The sequence below is a fragment of the Podarcis erhardii genome (genome assembly GCF_964252035.2).
Source record: "Podarcis erhardii genome assembly, chromosome: 12".
Lineage (NCBI taxonomy): Eukaryota > Metazoa > Chordata > Lepidosauria > Squamata > Lacertidae > Podarcis > Podarcis erhardii.
Window position 1 is genome coordinate 8,356,748 of NC_138513.1, and position 18,844 is coordinate 8,375,591.

Sequence of the window (18,844 nt, forward strand, 5' to 3'; positions counted from 1 at the left end):
TCTCACTTCCAAACATCACTACTGGGAAAACCATGGCTTTTACTATACGGACCTTTGTTGGCAAGGTGATGTCTCTGCTTTTTAAGATGCTGTCTAGGTTTGTCATTGCTTTCATTGGGTTGCCTAGGAACCTATAATAGAATTGTCTTCTGCACCAAAACTAATTCTCAGGATCTTCCGGCAAAGCCATAAAGTGGGGGTGAAATCAATACTAGATGGCAGCTGACTATTTCACATTTTATTTACCGCCCCGCCCCCCCCGCCAAGGTGGCATTCAGGAACCCACCCCACCATTTTGCTTTCACAACAGACCTGTGAGATAGGTGTGCGAGAGAAAGACTGAGCGGCTTACACTTCTCCAGTTAAGCATCACGACTAAGGTAGGATTTGAACCTCAGGCTTCCCTCGCCTAAGTCCAAGACTCTACCCACTACACCACACTGCCTCTTATTGGGTATGGCTAATTATTATCGGGATGGTGTGATGCAGGTGGTGCTCTGCTGCAGAGGTGGGTAACCTGCAGCCCTCCAGAAGTTGTTGGACTCCGTCACCTATCAGTCCCAGCCAGCATGGCCAATAATTGTCAGGGATGATGAGAGTTGTAGTCCAACAGCATCTGGGGAGGCAGCAGGTTGGGAAAGGTGGTGTTGCAGGGCATTGTGGTGTAGTGGTTAAGAGCGGTAGTCTCGTAATCTGGGGAACCGGGTTCGCATCTCCGCTCCTCCACATGCAGCTGCTGGGTGACCTTGGGCCAGTCACACTTCTTTGAAGTCTCTCAGCCCCACTCACCTCACAGAGTGTTTGTTGTTTTGGGGAGGAAGGGAAAGGAGAATGTTAGCCGCTTTGAGACTCCTTAAAGGGAGTGAAAGGCGGGATATCAAATCCAAACTCTTCTTCTTCTTCTTCATTGGTATCCTTCCATTCTCCCCTTGGGCATACTTTCCTTTGCTCAATGACAACCAGATTAGGCCCATTAAAACCACACAGAGAGCATTTTTGAAATCCTCAAGTAAGCATAAATATAGAAAGAGTAATAAAAAGAAATTGTTATTTAGGGGAATTGAATTGAATTCTAAATTATATTCCCAAAACGTGGGAGATTTCAAGGGGTCAAAAGAAAATGGATGTACTGTGCTATATTAGAAGCAAAAAAACTTGTTTTGATGAATTGGAAGAGCCGCAAAAAGATTCCATTGAGCACATGGATTGATAATACGGGCAGATTAGCTACATACAAACGAATTGCATGTCAACGCAAATTAAGAATGGATAAATATGAAGAAATCTGGAATGAATATTTAAGCAATAAGGCAGATAATGGTGGGAGGTGGGGGGAGAGGTGGGAAAATATTGTTTAAAAGGTGTAATCATAGGTATATCAGTGTATTCAAATCTGAATTGTCAAATTGTGTTATTGTTATTATTATTATGGTTTTTGTTGTATGTGCCTTTTGCGGTTGTTGTTTGTACCAAAAAAATGATTTATTTTTTTTAAAAGTAAGCATAAATTCCAAGTAAGGCTAAATGTAGAGAATGTGCCTCCAATCTGTATTCCCTAGCATTTTACATGCAAAATTCTGGTGATAACTTGGACGTCGGTTTGCAGAGACGTACCTAGGCTCCCTTGGCAAGGATATGTATTTGCGCCCGTGCCCCTTGTGCCCCCTTTGCAAAGGAGCCTGGAGCTACAGTATGTGGCCAGCGGCCTGCATTTGGGTTGCAAGCTGTATAGGCCTGAGCTAGACGGGTCCATTAGAAGAAGAAGAAATGACCAAATACAGCTACTAAGTGCCAGCTCACACAGAAGTGTATTACATTTGAAATGTGAATGAAACTTACGCTCAAACAATGATTGGTCTCCACAGGAGATTGTTGGAGTCAATTGCCACGGAGAGCATTTCTCAACTAACATTCACAGTTCTTACTTGGCACAAGGTTTATTTTGGAGATAACTTTTAAGTGATACGTATTCAGAGAGACTGTAATGGTAAATAACAGAGAGGTGCCCTCTAACACAAGGTTTCCCAAATCTGGGTCTCCATCTGTTTTTGGACTACAACTCCCATCATCCCTCACTACTGGCCCTGCTAGCTAGATACATAAGATGGGGAGTAACACAAAGCACATGTGTGTGTGCATGCACATGTACACACACCTGATTAGCAGGTGAATTCATTACTTTAGGCACGATCGACTGGAAATGTCTTCTGGGCCATTGAATGGGATGCAACCCAAAAGCGCAGGCCACAGATGGAGAACCTGTTGCCCTCTAAATGATGTTGGACTTCAAGTCTTATCAGTCCCAGCCAGGATGGCCAGGGGTTAAGAATGACTGGAGTTATAGACCCACATAACATAGGTTCCCCGTTCCTGGCACAGAGGAAGGAATTTTGCTGTGCTCTAGCAGCTGAGCTCTTGCAAAGCTTAGCTTATTAGCAGCTGAGCTCTTGCAAAGTTTCTCCTACTGACAACAGTTGAAGCTGAGCAGAAGGTGGTCAAAGTGCCAGAAGGATTCAAATGTGGATCCCAATAGGGGGAATGGTTTACTTCTAAACTAGGGACAGCTGATCATTCTGGTCTCGCCTGACCTGATTCCCCTAGTGCTCGCAAGATTCACACACCACAAATTATAAAGTAACGTCTTCCCCAAGATTATACAGAGCTCTAACCACTTCTGTGCTACTTCCTGTGACTATTTAGATGGAGTTTTCTTTGAGACACACGTGGACCAAAAAATTGCTCCAGCCTCTGTTAAGTTCTCCCTTCCCTCATTAACTTCTAAAATAACTGCACCAGTAGAAGGTATGTTTTTCTGCACTTGATATATGCATGTAATTCCCATCTGAGTTCTGCTGAGCGTTCTGACAGGAGAATAGACCCCTATTAGGAAAGGTGGCAGCAAAGAACAACACAGTGATTAAATGCAAAATTGAAATTATAATGAAAATTGGGGCACTGAAAAGAAATTTAATTAAGTAAGCAACGGCAAATCAAACAGAAATGTATTCATTATTTAATCAAGTAGTGAAGTGCAAAATCTCTTCTAATCAGGAAAAGTCTCCGAGAGCAGATAAAGAAGGAACGAGAGAAATCAAGGAACCAATTTAAAAGCAGGAGGAAAATACCACACAGCTGCAGTACAAAAGACCATTTGTCTGAGAAAGAAAAGGTTAGCTCAGGGGTCTGTGGGGTTTTTCTCCCCCCCTTAACCCAAACACTGTGTCTGTGTGATTAACAGAGGTTTGTAAGCCTCTGTGCAATTCTCAAACTAGCAAATGTACAAGGCAGGTTGGCTAAAAAGCCCATCCCAGCCAAAAATATTATCAGCAGGCCTTGACCCATGGAATATGGGTACACAAGTGTTTTCTTCATCCCTTTCCCCTCTCTCCACCCTACATGTTTCAGACTCTGAGTTGCCAACTTTCTTTTTTAAAACTGGCACTGTTCCTGTGCCCTTAACAGCAGCCTGACTTGCAGAAATTAAGCAGGTGGGTTTTCCCCCCTCCTCCTTGCAGGCAGAAAACCTTCACTGATTATACTTCTCTCCTTCCTCAGATGGGGTTCCCTGAATGCCTCTGCGCTGTGAGGGACATCGGAAGTCCTGCTTACTTCAGCAGGTGAGGGAGGCTGATGGGCCAAAGAATCACAATCTGGAGAAACATGTAGGGACGCCCCTCTTGCAGAGATCAATGGCATCCATTACCAGGTTGCAACTTGGCAGACTTACACAGGAGTAGTAAATGTGAGGGTGGAGATGGCAGCCTTTCATGTGGAAACTCCTTCCCCGCTCCTGCTCCCTCACCAGGCTTGGCAGCTGCTTGTTCATGGCAAATGCACCAAAGCTTGCTCAACTGCAAGAATTTGAAAAGATTCCATGCCACCCCCCTCCCCAAGCAAGAAGACAAGACCAGCCACAGCTTGTCCTCCTAGCAAATGAATCGGATGGCCTCTTTAGCTCAAGGAGGCAACTGCCTTGCACACAGGAATGAGCATTCGGTGTAACTATTGGATTGCCAACTGGTTTCCTACAAATCTCTTTCGCATCTGAATCCTTCTAGTAGTTTGACTTCCTTCTGTTCAGTTTCATTTGAAAGGTTGCCAGTAAGCTAAGCTTTGCAAGAGCTGAGCTGCTAGAGAGAAAGAGAGAGTTCCTTGTGCTTCTGTGTCAGGGATGAGGACCACAAGTTGTTGTTCTAAATGAAACACAGTGGTACCTCGGGTTACAGACGCTTCAGGTTACAGACGCTTCCGCTAACCCAGAAATACTAGTACCTCGGGTTAAGAACTTTGCTTCAGGATGAGAACAGAAATCGTGCAGCAGCGGTGCGGCAGCAGTGGGAGGTCCCATTAGCTAAAGTGGTGCTTCAGGTTAAGAACAGTTTCAGGTTAAGAACGGACCTCCAGAACGAATTAAGTTCTTAACCCGAGGTACCACTATATTCTAAATGCAAAAATATCCATGCTTTGCTTTTAAATTAAAAAAAATCTAAAAATAAGTAAGCAGCTTCTTTAATGTTTGAAGAGACAAGCAAGACAGATGGCTGAAACAGTGATCAAATTTTCTGAAGCATGTCTGCCATGCAAATTAATCCACTGTGGCTGCTCCTTAAATAATATGCCTCTCTTCACCCTTGCAGACGAGACTAACATACTACAGTCATACCTTGGAAGTCAAACAGCCTAGTTCTTGAATGTTTTGGCTCCCGAACAATCGAAACCTGGAGGTGACTGTTCCAGTTTTTGAACATTCTTTTGGAAGCCAAACATCCAATGGGGCTTCCATGGCTTCCAATTAGCTGTAGGATCTTTTGGCTTTTTTTCTAGAAAGTGAGAGGGCGATGCCAATGGCTTGATGGAAAAGGCGAGGCTGTGAAGGAGGTGAGGGAGGCGGCATTTTGGAATTGAAACTGGGAGGAAGAAAGGGGCAGAGTTTGGAACCATCCTCATTTGCGTTTTTCCTAAATTGCAAGCACTTGGCATAACCAGCCGAATTTTTATACAGCAAACTCAAATCACTTCCACAGCTTCTGTAGAATCTGGATTTAAAATAAAAAATTTTTTAAAAATGGCACAACCTCAAGGCCCAAAGAGAATTGGAATCTGTGCCTCTGCAAGCGCGGGCTTGTCTTCGGTTCAGTCAAGCTGAATGAAAAGTCGTTGTCCCCCCCTCCCCCGCTTTTAAGTTGAGGAAAGATGCAAGCAAATAATAATTTAGCGTGCTGTTTAAGTACAGCGTGTCTAGAGCCTTAACAAGAAAACCCTCATATTTAATTAGCAGCTTAATTTAGTGTTGTGTGAATAGTGACTCACTGTTATTAAGCAAGGGAGGATGAGACTCATGCAGGCTGCCTGTGGGAAGGAAAAGGAAAAAGGAGGAAGGAGGGAGAAAGAGAGACAGATATTTATGAGTCTAGCACAGCTGAAATTGGACAAGGGTCAAAGACAACCATGACACAAATATTTTACAAATCTATAGCATAGGCAGTGATTAGGCAGAGGGGAGACTTTGCTGAAGGAACAAAACCACCCTCTACCCCTGAAAAAAGGCTTTCGAGCATGTGAAAAGGAAGCAGAGCTGGCGCAGCCATGAGGCAGGTGAGGCCGCTGCTTCAGGCATCAGAAGCCCCCGGGTGGCACACCTTTGTCAAGCACTTGAACAAGCTAGGGTACCCATGTGGTGCATTTGGCTTGATGGATCATAGATTTTGCAGGCCTTCCTTACTGTGCATTATAAAACACTTAAGGATTTCCAAGCAATACAAGTGTTCACCGAAGCGAATGCTCTGTTAAATATACAGCGGGAATTACACCAACCCAGGAAATAGCATTGTTAATTGTTTGCAGAGAGGATTTTGTTGAAATACAATTGCATTGCAAGTCAGGGGGAGAGGAATCAGGAGATGAAGAGCAAAGGCGAGGTGGGAAAAGGGGAGGCAGTCATTGACGTTTGGAGACAGAACCATTGTTGCTCAAGGTGCTTGAACACTTGTTTTTCTATAGTACCACTCCTGTCTTTGAGCAAGCAGGTTCTGCAGGTTCTTGTGGGGCTGCTGTGAAAACCCACAGTGCCTGTTTCACTCAAGGATGAACGAAGTCCACCAGTCAGCCATGATAGGCCACCTCCTGTTTTCTTTACCTGTGTAGGCAGGCCTGGCTCATCCATGAGGCAAGATGAGGTGGCTGCCTCAGGTGGAAGGATCCACGGGGTAGCAGATCCAGCCTCTGAGGAAGGCATTGCCCCTGCTGTTGCCATGGTAGTAGCAACAGCTGTTAAGTGCTCCTTGGAGGCTGGATCCTCATCAGCTTCCCCCTGCCACCATGGCGCTTTGGTTGCATTTTTGTATATTCTGTTGAAAGCCACCCAGAGCAGCTGGGGCAGCCCAGAAAGATGGGTTGAGTACAAAAAACATTATTATTATTATTATTATTATTATTATTATTATTATTATTATTATACTACAGTGGACTATTGGAAAATTGGAAGTGCTACTGGTCTCCCCACCCCCATCCTGACCTGATGTAAAAATCTATTCCTCCCTTGTTCCTGATGTAGATGTTCACAAACACCCTTCTTCCCTGGTGGCAGTATGTGACATTTCATGGTTTGCCTCAGGTGCCAAAATGTATTGGACCAGATCTTTGTGTTGGACTGCAAACAGAAGGTGCAGGATGTGGCTGCACATAACTGCTCTTGTGTGTGAAGACTTCTGAGCAGATCATGCCTCATGTGTACTGCAGGGGCTGAATATGATCCCTTCCATTAGGCTGGAAACCGATGAGACACACATACACGCACACTGAGTTGAGGCTACTTTGAACGATGGAGCACTGCACACTTATTCCACTTGAAGCAATGGCTTCAAGTTACAAGAAAGGAGTTTCCGACTAAAGAAGAACTTTCTTACAGTAAGAGCTGTTCAACACTGGAACAGACACCACATAAGGTATAGGGCTGATATTTTTTAAAAAAGCAATTGGCACATGGATTGGATTGTTTGCACAGGTTATCGGGCAAGTGCATTTTGTGTTCTGGGTGCCCCAACTTCTCTGACTTGAGGAAGGGCCATAGCTCAGTGGTAGAAGATCTAGCATGCATGCAGAAGGACCCATGTATTGATCCCTGGCATCTCCAGGTAGGGCTGGGAAAGTCTCCCACCTGGAACCCTTGAGAGCCACTCCCAGTCAATGTAGACAATACAGAGGTAGATGGACCAGCGATCTGACTCAGAAGAAGGCAGTTTCCTTACTGGTTGAGAGGTCCACCAATGGCCCTTTCCTGGTGGCCTCCCCTCTCCTGGCTCTGACTTGTTAGGTGCTTTTTCTTTTCCACAGTTTTGTACCATTTGCACACTTTGCACGTTTGCCGAGTGGCAAAATAAATGTGTTGCTGCACACCATGGGAAACGAGGCCTCTCAAACAGCTTCCGAGCCTCTTAGAAATGACCGTCTGTCTCCAGCCTTAGCTTCATGTAACCGTGCCCCAAGATTCACTGGGTGGCCTTTAGGAAAAAAACACAATTAACGTCCCAAGCCAGCTTCCTCTCTGATATGGCTGTAACGGGAGCCAGCATCGCGCCGTCTGGCAGTCACATTGGCACATTTGTGCAGCGGGACTTGGCCTGCATCGCTAGCCAAGGACTTACCTGGCAAGAGGACAAGAAATCACAGGAAACAAACACTCATGACAAATGGATGGGGTTCAGCAGCCGTATTGATTTTAGACGTAGAGATTACTGGAGATGGAGAGAGGCTCAGAGGCTAGGAGGATACTGTTACAGACTCTTGGTCAGGGCCGTTTCCCAGAATTCGGACACATTTGCAGCGGTGTCCTCTTACTAATCCGAAGGAGAGGACTTAATCTTCCTGAAAATGGGCTAGATCATGTCTCCTTCTGCATCTCTCTGTGCCCTATGCAGCTTCGGCAACAGGTAGAGGACAGGATAAGGTCCAATTGCTTCACTCTTCTTATTCCTGTTTCATGTGATGCATTTAAATACAAGGAAACTATTCAAAGGGAAGGGGAAGAGAGAGCTCTGATGTGGTGCAGTGGACCTGGAATAGGGAGACCTGGGTTCAAATCCCTGCTTGGCTATGAGGCTCACTGGGTAGCTGAGAGGAAATCACTAGCTCTGCAACCAGCACACATTCATATTGAATAATAAAATGTGTATTTAATGAATTTTCATATGGATTTTTTAAAAAAATCACAGATTAATGGGTTTGAGCACTAAATGCAAAATTTAGTGCTAAATTTATGCTGCAATGGGACATGACATGTTTGAATGAAATTGACAGAGGTTGGAAATGTAAGAAAAACACTGGGCCCTAATTTGAATAGTAGAGTGCTTGGTATCTGGTGGGCGGGGCTTGTGTGTTTTGCTTCAGTATCAGCCCCTCCCTTCAGTGTGTGTTCCGTTAAGAGCGTCCACTTAAGTGGGACCAACGGTCTCTTCTTGTTTTCTTGCCTCATGATGCTGTTTTAGTTTCTCTCAGACGTTATGTTATTTTTATGTTATTTTGTTAAGGTTTTCTCTCAGTTTTGTTATTAAAGCTTGTTTACATTTACGTGAGCCACTTAAAGAAACTGCTGAAGAGTGGTGGAATATCCTAAACTTGGGCGAGGGAGGGGATATTCCCAGTTTGCCAGGAGGATTGATTTTGTTAATCACACCCCCATCTCCACAGCAGGAAATAGGTATGGGGATGGATCACTAAGAACCTTTTAACTGGAGATGAGGAGTGTTCGTTTCAAGAAATCTCAGGTGCAATCAAAATGTGTGTACACACACACACACACACACACACTTTTGAACTCACTCCTCTAAAATTTTATGTGGGTTTTCTTTTTTACATTCCAATTTCTATTAATGTGTTTATAACATCCATCCTAATGAATCTCTTACACATCCCATTTAGTGCTAAATAAAGGTCAGGCTGATCACCTAGAAAGCTCTTGATTATTTTAATTCAATTAATTAATATCAGATTTTAAAATTACTAGGCGCTTAACAAGATGAATTATTATTTTTTAAAGAAAGCAGCAACAGAAAACTGCAACAAATCTGCCTGGAGCTCTTCACATACATAGAATCATTTTTTAAATTTTATCTTTTTGTAGAGTTGGAAGGGACTCCTAGGGTCACCTAATCCCCCAACAATGCAGAAAGCTCGACTAAAGCACCCATTCTAACTTAGGGTGGGCAGACAGTAGATCCAGGATCTACTGATAGGTCTCTTGGCATCTTGAGATCAAGTACAATGGTACCTCAGGTTACAGACGCTTCAGGTTACATACGCTTCAGGTTACAGACTCCGCTAACCCAGAAATAGTACTTCAGGTTAAGAACTTTGCTTCAGGATGAGAACAGAAATCATGTGGTGGCAGCGGGAGGTCCCATTAGCTAAAGTGGTACCTCAGGTTAAGAACAGTTTCAGCTTAAGAACAGACCTCCAGAACGAATTAAGTTCTTAACCCGAGGTACCGCTGTAGATTGGCAAGGGCATCTGACTCCCAAAAGTTTAACAATGGCAACAAAATGAATCTCAAACCCGCCCCCTCCCCCCCAGGAGTGGGTCCTTGCATGGAAGAGGTCCGAGCAATGCTCAGTTTGGGTACAAATTCTTGGGCTCAGAATTCTAGCACAGCACTGTTCCCACAGCAGGCACCCAGATGCCTATGGGAAGCCCACAAGCAGCAATCTCCACCCTCCAGCAGCTGGAACAGCATTCTCTTTTATATATATATATAATATATTTATTAAGATTTTAGAAAAATAAATGGGTTACAAAATAAATGTCAACAAAGAAAGAAAAAAAATAAAAGATAAAAAGTACAAAATAGAAAAAACAAACAGTTAAAAACAAATCTATCCTTTCATAGCTTATACTTCGTTTACTTATTTCCCTGACCCCCTCACACCTCCCTTTTCTGTATTCCAATTCACATGTTTAGTTCAGCAAATCCTTCCCCTCTTTGTTTTATTCTTAATCCAATATCTTAATATACTGTAACTTTATATTTTCATCTATTATCAACCTATTTTTGCGAATTCATTCTAGCCTTATTGCTAAAACCAGTTCGTTTCAATCCAACATCATTTTAACTTTCATTAATTTTACAATGTTTCTGCAAATAGTCTTTGAATTTTTTCCCAATCTTCTTCCACCGACTCTTCTCCCTGGTCTCGGATTCTGCCAGTCATTTCCGCCAGTTCCATATAGTCTATTACTTTCATCTGTCATTCTTCCAGGGTGTGGAACACCATTCTCTCCTAACATGTGATTCCCAGCAACCGGCTTTCAGAGGGTGAATGCCTCTGGGAGTTGAGGTGGGACATAGCCACTTGTTCACAGTAGTCACGGGTAGTTTTATCCTCCACTGATGCTTCTAACACGTCTTTTAAAGCCATCCAAGTCGGTGGCCATCACTACTTCCTGTGGAAACGAGCCCTACAGTTTAACTAAGGGCTGTGTGAAGAATTAGTTCCTTTTGTCCCGAAGCTTCCAACATGTCCCCAGATCCTAGTAATAATAGCAATTATAATAATTGTATTATTTATATGACGCCCATCAGACTGGGTTGCCCCAGCCATGCTCACAGTATTACAGTGGTACCTCGGGTTAAGAACTTAATTCGTTCCGGAGGTCCGTTCTTAACCTGAAACCGTTCTTAACCTGAGGTACCACTTTAGCTAATGGGCCTCCGGCTGCCACTGTGCCAGACCCTCGAAATTTTACCATCCTGAGGTAAAGTTCTTAACCCGAGGTACTATTTCTGGGTTAGCAGAGTCTGTAACCTGAAGCGTCTGGAACCTGAGGTACCACTGTGTAAGAGGGCAAGGAAAACTTCACCATATCCACAACATGCAGTTTTATACCCTTGCTGCCATGTACTAAGTGCATATCTTTTGTACCAGCCCTCCACCTGGCGGGTCTTTGTGTTCCAGTTAAAAGCAAAGTGGATTTTGTGAGCCTTAAGGCCTGCCCAACCCTGAACTAGCTGCCATATCCCCTGACCCCAAGTTATGGCAGCTATTCTGAAGTTGCATATCCAGCATGCTTATAATTCATCACGCTGCTGTATCATAGAATAAGCCATCAGATCTCTGGCCCTGGTTCTTTCCTTAGCTTGCACACGGTCCAACTTCCCCCATTAAGATAGGACAGCCCCTATTTTCTCATACCTCTCTGCAGTCAATTGCTGTAGCTATTCTGGGTTTGGGGTATTAGGCTGCCTTCTTTTTTTAAGGCTGCTAATGTGTGGATATTTGCACCAGCTTCCATCCCATTCCCACTCTCCCAGCTGCTTATCCAGATAATAAAATGTTTGAGTGTGTTCTGAGTGGCAGCCATTTCTATAAAAAGCACCACCAGATCTATTTCGAAACGAAGTAAAATAAAACAAAATGAAGGCCTACTGTGGATCACTAATTTCATCTCCAGCCAGAATTAAGCACTTTCAGAGCCCATCGTTTGTCACAAAGGAGTGAAGTTTGAGGGTAAACCATTTCCCATTCAAATAAATACATTTGAAAAATGCTTAACTTTTGGACTGGACCATACCAGGGTAAGGCAATCACACAGAGGTAGGAGAGGGAGAATCTGAGGCAGAGGAACAAGTACAGTCGTAACCTTCAAAACAAAACAAATTCCTTCCAGTAGCACCTTAAAGACCAACTAAGTCAGTTCTTGGTATGAGCTTTCGTGTGCATGCACACTTCTTCAGATACGTAACTATCTTTGAGATTTATTTGAGATTCAGATCTGTAACTAGTCGTAACCTTGGAAGTCGAACGCAATCTGTTCTGGAAGTCTTTTTGACTTCCAAAACGTTCAGAAACCCAAGCACGGCTTCTGATTGGCTGCAGGAATCTCCTGCAGCCAACCAGAAGCCGTGGAAGTCCCATCAGGACGTTCAGCTTCCAAAAACAGATCGCAAACCGGAACAGTCACTTCCAAGTTTGCAGCATTTGGGAGCCAAAATATTCGAGAACAAAGCTGTTTGAAAACCAAGGTACAACTGTTAGTGGAAAACTGTGCCAAAATTTCCCCTTTTCCACCTTTCTTCAGATGATTTGTTTTCCTGGATTTCCCCTCCTGCTGCTCCCAATGGAAGTGATAATAAATGCACCAGGGCTGGCTGACAAGCTTTTCTCCTCCTGTTCCAGGTGTGTCAGAGGAACAAAAGGGCTTTGGATCCAGCAGAAGACACTATCTTTTAAAGTTTTAGGAAAGTTTTATTGTAAGAAACAAAATATTCCTAAATATTCCAGCATAAACAATACCCAACTGTATAGCCATATATAGCACTGCACACTAACTTCAAATACCAGATGCAGGTGAGAATGATTTCCAAATTATACTTTTGCATTTCTCTGACTTTTAGGTCCTCTTGGGGACTATCCTTAAAGGTAGCATTTCCAACTCCAGACTGTCGTTACAAATTTAAACAAACCAGTTATGAGACCCAGATCTGTGTATACTTGCGTTTCACCATCTTCCGATTAACAGAAAAGAAGGTGGTCACTCCAAGTTGCTGAAAATCTGTTGCCTTTGGGTCTCTCAGTGACTCAAGGTGGCATGTTGGTTTCTTCATTATTGCCAGGTCCCAAAGTTTGAATGCTCGCTTTGTGTTTTTACTGAGGGCAGAGAGCTGAAATCAGAATGGCAAAGGCAGCCCTCTGAGACAGAGGGGTAGATTTGAGAGGAAGACCTCCTTCTCTGTGCATGCAGAGGAAGATCTATGCAATGGCCCCTGGAGGCTGTAGCACACAAATGCTGCTTTTCTCTTCTGTTTTAAAGGAAATTAATGCTTAGTTTGCTACCACACCTGTTTCTGAGATCTCTTTCTGTTGCAGGACAGGCACTGCAAAATAATTTCTTCAGAGGAGAGGCTTCATCAACATGGAGGGAGTGTGATAAGGGTGTGGGAGGTGTTGCATGAAGACAAGACTGCCCCCATTTTCATCATCAAAATGTGGGAGGGCATGAATTTGTGCCCTGCCAAAATAAGCTCACAGTGCCTAATGAATTCCTGGCCCAAATGCAGAGCATTCATGGTAGGTGAGCCAAAAGGATTAACTTGGTTGCTTGACTGGCTATCCTCAAATTACCAAGCATGGGCAAATGGCGCCCTCTGCCTTCTGGAGACAGGAGGCTGGCTCTCTGCTTTCAATTCCCTACACGCCGTGGTGCCAAAACAACATGCAAATCTTCCGTCATGTAATTCCTAAATCGCTAGCTCAGCTGAACCAGCCCTGATCCAATACTGAGTTGAAGATCTCCAACTGAAGCTGTTCACTGTGGAAGTCATTCCAAGATCCCAGCAAATGTGTCATGTAAACGACTACTGATTCCGCATTTAAAGCTCAGGCGTGTGTGTGTTTTAAAAGGTTAGCCCATGTTTTGCCACCCCAACCCCCACAATGTTGTGGCCTACAAGTCCCATCAGCACCAGCAAGTTTGGTCAATGGTCAGAGATGGTGGAAGCTGAAACTGAAAACTTCTGGAAGGCTTCATGTTGGCTACCCTGTGTTACATTCATGGAGGTTGTTTCCTGCTTGGCAGGGGGTTGGACTCGATGGCCCTTGTGATCTCTTCCAACTCTATGATTCTAGGAAATTGATCTCTCTGAACAACATGTGTTAGTCATGGAACTTCCACCTGAGCACTAGGTGCTGGGAGTCATATATTGGGGGAGGGAAGGTTACCATCATTGCCCTGCTTAAAGGGTTCTCAGAAGTTAATATACTGGCAATAATATAATCAATGTGCATTGCACTTTACAAAGTACAAGAGGACAGAGTATTTGCCCTGAGGAATGTAAAACTCAGCAGAGGTGAGACAACAAAGAGAGTGAGCTGGAGATAGGTATGTATAACTCAATGAAAGGCCATATTTAGCCCCAATTATAGTTGTGGTACGGTATGGGGATTTAAGGCTTTGTGTGTGCCAAAGACAACACAGAAAAGGTGGGCTTTTGAGGTATTTGTATTTTAACAAATTACAGTTCCCAATATTTTTTGTGGGGGGCGGGGAGGATGTGCATTAAATGTGTGGTGTTTACATAGTGTATACTGGGTTTTTCTTTATTACTTTTTTAAAATCATTTTTATTAAATATTTTCTTGGTTTACAAAAGTACATGCATTGTCTCTTTTTTCAGGTGGTAAAGTTCTTTCTACAGTTCCATTACATTTGTTGTGAGACAGTGTTGAGTACAGTATAAGGTCAGTGAAGAAGAGGAAAAAAGAAGGGGAAAAGGGGGAAGAGGAGGGGGTGAAACTTATTTTCTTCTTTATAGTGTATGTTTGGGGTTTTGTGTCAGCGTCAACTGGATAGGTCCTCTTTCTATTTGCTTGTTACATTTCCTTGGTAGTGAGATGCATTAAGGGGGCTTCTTTTGGGCCAGAATTCCTTAGAGAAAGTGAGAATTTTTAGAGCTTCTCTCTGCTCAGGACACCCCAAGCACTAGCTGTAGAAACCACCTAAAAATGTTGCTCCCCCAAAACATTGCCTCTTAAGCCAGGGAAAACTGTCCTCCCCCACACCCCACCTTGTCCTGCATTTGCTATCCAGAGATTTGCAGAATCTCAGTGTGTGGGGGAAGAAAAACTCAACGGGAGTGCCTCACTAGACAAATGGCTCTTATTTTGAGCTCAAGAGGTCATGATTTCACAGCAGCAACAACATTATATCTAATTTTACCCACTTCTTAAAAGATGAACCCCTCCCCCCCCCCGCTCCCCCTGCCAGTATGGATGCCATTCTGCTCTTAAAGCCACAAAAGTTAAAGCTTTCCAGTTGCAGGAAGCAGTATGCCACAGGTCTTATGACAGGGGCCATTATATTTGGGGTGGGCAGTTGGGATGTGCCCCCTTGATACTGTGAATTCCCACGACCTAGCTTGTCTCCCCCACCCCTTCTCATCCTCCAAGGAAAGAGAACATCTGGCTTTCAATGAAGGCCATCTTCTTTTCAAGCAGCACCCCCCAGTGGCAGTTATTGTAGGGAAAAAACAAAAAGCACAAGTTTCAACCGACCAGGCAGCGGCCATTTTGTTGGGGGCCCTTGGCAGCCATCTTGCAAAAGGCTGCTGCTGCGGACGGTGTCAACTTTTCCATTCTCACAATAGGCAATAAAGCACTTCCGTGACACTTCAAGAAGAAGCTGTTAAAGTAGCATTACAACAGCCACCAAACAGGCCACTAAACCTTATCTTGGGAGATAAGGCATCAAAGTGATTCGATTCCTAGCTGGGTATGTCATTGCTAAAACTTCACCAGCCAGCAGCAGGACATGAAAACTCAATCGCTGCCCAAGTGAGACTGAGGGCGGAGAACAGGTTGTCAAATTCTCGATGCCCATTTTTGGGCAACTTTTATCTTCCCGCTCTTTGCGATAATTCCCAGGAAGAACGGAAGGGCATAAAGCTTTCTCTTTCCATTTTGAATGTCCTTTTACATGCAAGCATTAAAATTAAATTAAAAAAAAACTATGGAGGGCCTCCTCCAACAATGCAGGCTTAGAATGGTCAATAGCCTGCAGAAACAACAAAATGGCTGCACCATGGTTGTGTCAGAGTGGACATGTTTAAAGTCATTTATGTTTTCCCAGGAGTCGTGGGAGACAGGAAAAGTACTCGACTCCTGAGAAAATGTAAATGAGTTTAAACATGGCTGTGGGATATTCCCCAGAAGAACCAAGTGTGGGTTGAGAGACTCCCGATTCATATACCTGGAGGAACATTTTCAGCCAGACTGTTTCCTCAGAGTACTACTGCTCAAACCATTTGCCTCACGCGAAGCCAGCAAATGAAAGGAACACAATACTCTTAAAAGAAGCTATTTCTGCTCAAAACATATATACTATGCCTGGATTCTAACAAATTGCATTGCTGTTTTGGTGAGTAAGCACAACAATTTGCAACGGGAAAAACAATGTTCCATGCTGTGATACATCCTTGTCATTTTTCAGTGGTTTAAGTCGGGGGTGACAAGCCTAATTCAGCCCAATGGCCCTTTTTTTTCTTTCTTTCTTTTTAAGAGTATTTATAGCCTGCTCTTCACGGAGTATTTCCAGGCCCGGAGCAGGGAACAAAGTAACAAGAAAAACAATACGCAAAAATCAGACAAAACTGGTGCAACCAACACCAAAGTAACAACTCTGTTGTAAGGTAAACAAGCTAAATGACATTGTCAAAAGCATTAGATTTCCAGTCTAACCCAACAGCTAGGAAAAAACAAAACCTAGGACATTTAAACAGATTAAACAACCAATGGACTTGGCAACCATTCCTGCCCTGTTTTTCACTTATGTCAGCCCATTCGCTCCCAATTTGCCTCTCACAGGAAGAAAGCCCTATTCTGTGCAAACCAACCCCACTCTTTTGAGCAACTTAACACCAGCTCTCAAGGGCGCTGACGTCGAGTTTGCTGCCCACAAGCAACAAGAAACGCCCACTGTTTATCCATAGAAGCAACAGAGCAAGAAACAAACAGGGGAAAACTCACAGGCTTCAAGATGGGCAAGGCATGCAGGCAGATTTGCTGGCCTCCCTTGCTTTCTCTTCTCCTTGCTAGCCGGCACAAAACAGCACCCTGGCTCCTCAAGGGCCTTGGGAGAAAGGGCTATGGCAGCACTCCTTAGGCTGATATTCAGCCAGGAAGCCGCAGCTGGGGCTTATCTCCTGCTTAGGAGTCCTGAGGAAGCTCACAGGCCTCTAGATTGACATCCATCCAGGCAGGAAAGAGGCACTATCAGCATTCAAGGGCACATTACAGCCAGGGGAAAACACTTGGGGGTATAAAACCAGGCGCTTTCGGGGGTGCGGCCTGAGGAGAGTTTCAAGGGCCAGGTAGAGGGGCCTGAAGGGCCGCACTCAGCCTCCAAGTCTGATGTTCCCTGCCCCTAAGTTCAGCTTTAAGTAAATACATGCAGAACATGGGCTTGGTTATATATTCAACAGCTGGGCCTGGGTAGGCAACAACAGCAGCAAGGATACTCATCGCGAAGTATTGGAAGACACAAGATCTACCCACCCGGGAAGAATGGCAGATGAAGGTGATGGAGTACATGGAACTGGCGGAAAGGACTGGCAGAATCCGAGACCAGGGAGAAGAGTCGGTGGAAGAAGATTGGAAGAAATTTAAAGACTATTTACAGAAACACTGTAAAATTAAGGAATGTTAGAAGGATGTGGGAATGAAGTTATGTGGTTTTAGCAGTAATGTTATAGAATTAGGTAAAATTGGATTATGAATAGGTGAGAATGTAAAGTTATAATATTTTAAGATAAATTATTAAGATAAAAGCAAAAATGGAAAGGATTTGCTGAAACTGCTAATTGAAATAGAATACAAAAAAGGAAGGTGTGAGGAGGTCAGGGAAACAAGTAAATGAAAGACAAGACATGGAAAGATTGAAATGTTTTTAATTGTTTTTATTTTTCTGTATTTTGTATTTTTCTTATTTTCTTTTTCTTTTTCTTTTTTGTAACATTTTTGAAACTTTAATAAATATTATTTAAATATATATATATTCAACAGCTGGGCCTGGGGTCTACTTTGTGGCAGGTGGCCACAGACTCTGGATCCGACACAACTCACTTTATCCATTATTTATTTATTCGATTCATATACCGCCCTTTATCAAAAGGTGGTGTACAACATTCAAGGCACATTACAAAACACTGGTGATCAAAATGTAATAAGGAGCGTGCTGACAGACAGCCTAATAATAAAATAGTTATCACAATAACAGCCCTTTCCCGGACCACACAAATGGTCTTGTGTGAACCAGAGGTAGGAAGTATAAATCATGGCCGCTGGAGATCCGAAAGCAAATTGGATAAACAAAGCGAGTTAGGCCAGAGTGGGTACAAAGCAACGTGGTGTTAGGTGAAAGAGACTCTGCACTGTTTGCTCAGACTGAGGGGCTAACCTAGAAAGATGGGTTTATAAGTCTGGTGTCGCTCTATTTGGGGGGTCAGCTGATAGCACACAGACCACCACCACAACCTGGAGAGTGCCCTTGCTCTCTAGAGCAGGGATGAGAAACTTGTGCCCTTTCAGAGGTTGTTAAGACTATAATCCTTATCATCCCTGGCTCCCAGCCCTGCTGGCTGGAGCTCATGGGCATTGGAGTCCAACAGATCCCCTTGTCCTGCTAAAAAGGCTGTGCTGGCAGGCTGGTTGAAAGCCTAGAGCGTTCGTGGCACAAGAGGTTAAGCACTTAAAGCTCCCACCCCCAGTGCATTACCATCATATTCCTATTTAAAAACACTACCATTTTCCAGACTGTGATTGTTGTGTAGGTGTGCGAAATTGCTCAGGAGTTTGTGCATAGAGAATTGCTTAATATACAAGACGTGAGTGGCTGAGTGGCTTTTGACTGTGCTGATTTGAGCTGTAAAAGGCTACCCTTGCAGGACCCTAGAACAGCCCATAATACCCCACCTCAGTTTACACACTTAAAGCCACACATGACAGACTTGGTTTATTTACAAGCTGCCACTGAAATGACTTCCTATGCTTGGGGAACATAAGAACATAGGAAGCTGCCTTATACTGAGTCAGACCATTTGTCCATCCAGCTTGATAGTGTCCACACTGACTGGCAGCAGCACTCCAAGGTTTCAGGAAGGGGACATTCCACCTGCCCCACACCCTGCCTGGAGATACCAAGTTGGCTTAGTTTTACACATTGTACTTATGTTGTCTTCCTTATTGTTGATAGCTGCTTTGAGACTTTTGTGTGGGAAGTGATGCACAAATAAAATAAGTAAATAAACAATAGCTTTCCAGAACGAATGCTATAATTTGTAATAGAATCTTGGCAACCACAGT

At 43.8% G+C, this 18,844-nt stretch overlaps 1 long non-coding RNA gene across 1 annotated transcript in view; it reads right to left on the reverse strand.

Annotated features, from left to right (window-relative positions):
- LOC309326135 overlaps window positions 1-16,961 on the reverse strand; it is a 98,306-nt gene extending 81,345 nt beyond the window's left edge. The window contains exon 1 of the long non-coding RNA XR_014150190.1: window positions 16,511-16,961. This is a non-coding gene — a long non-coding RNA (uncharacterized lncRNA). The remainder of the gene's footprint in view (window positions 1-16,510) is intronic.
- Window positions 16,962-18,844: the final 1,883 nt, after the last annotated feature.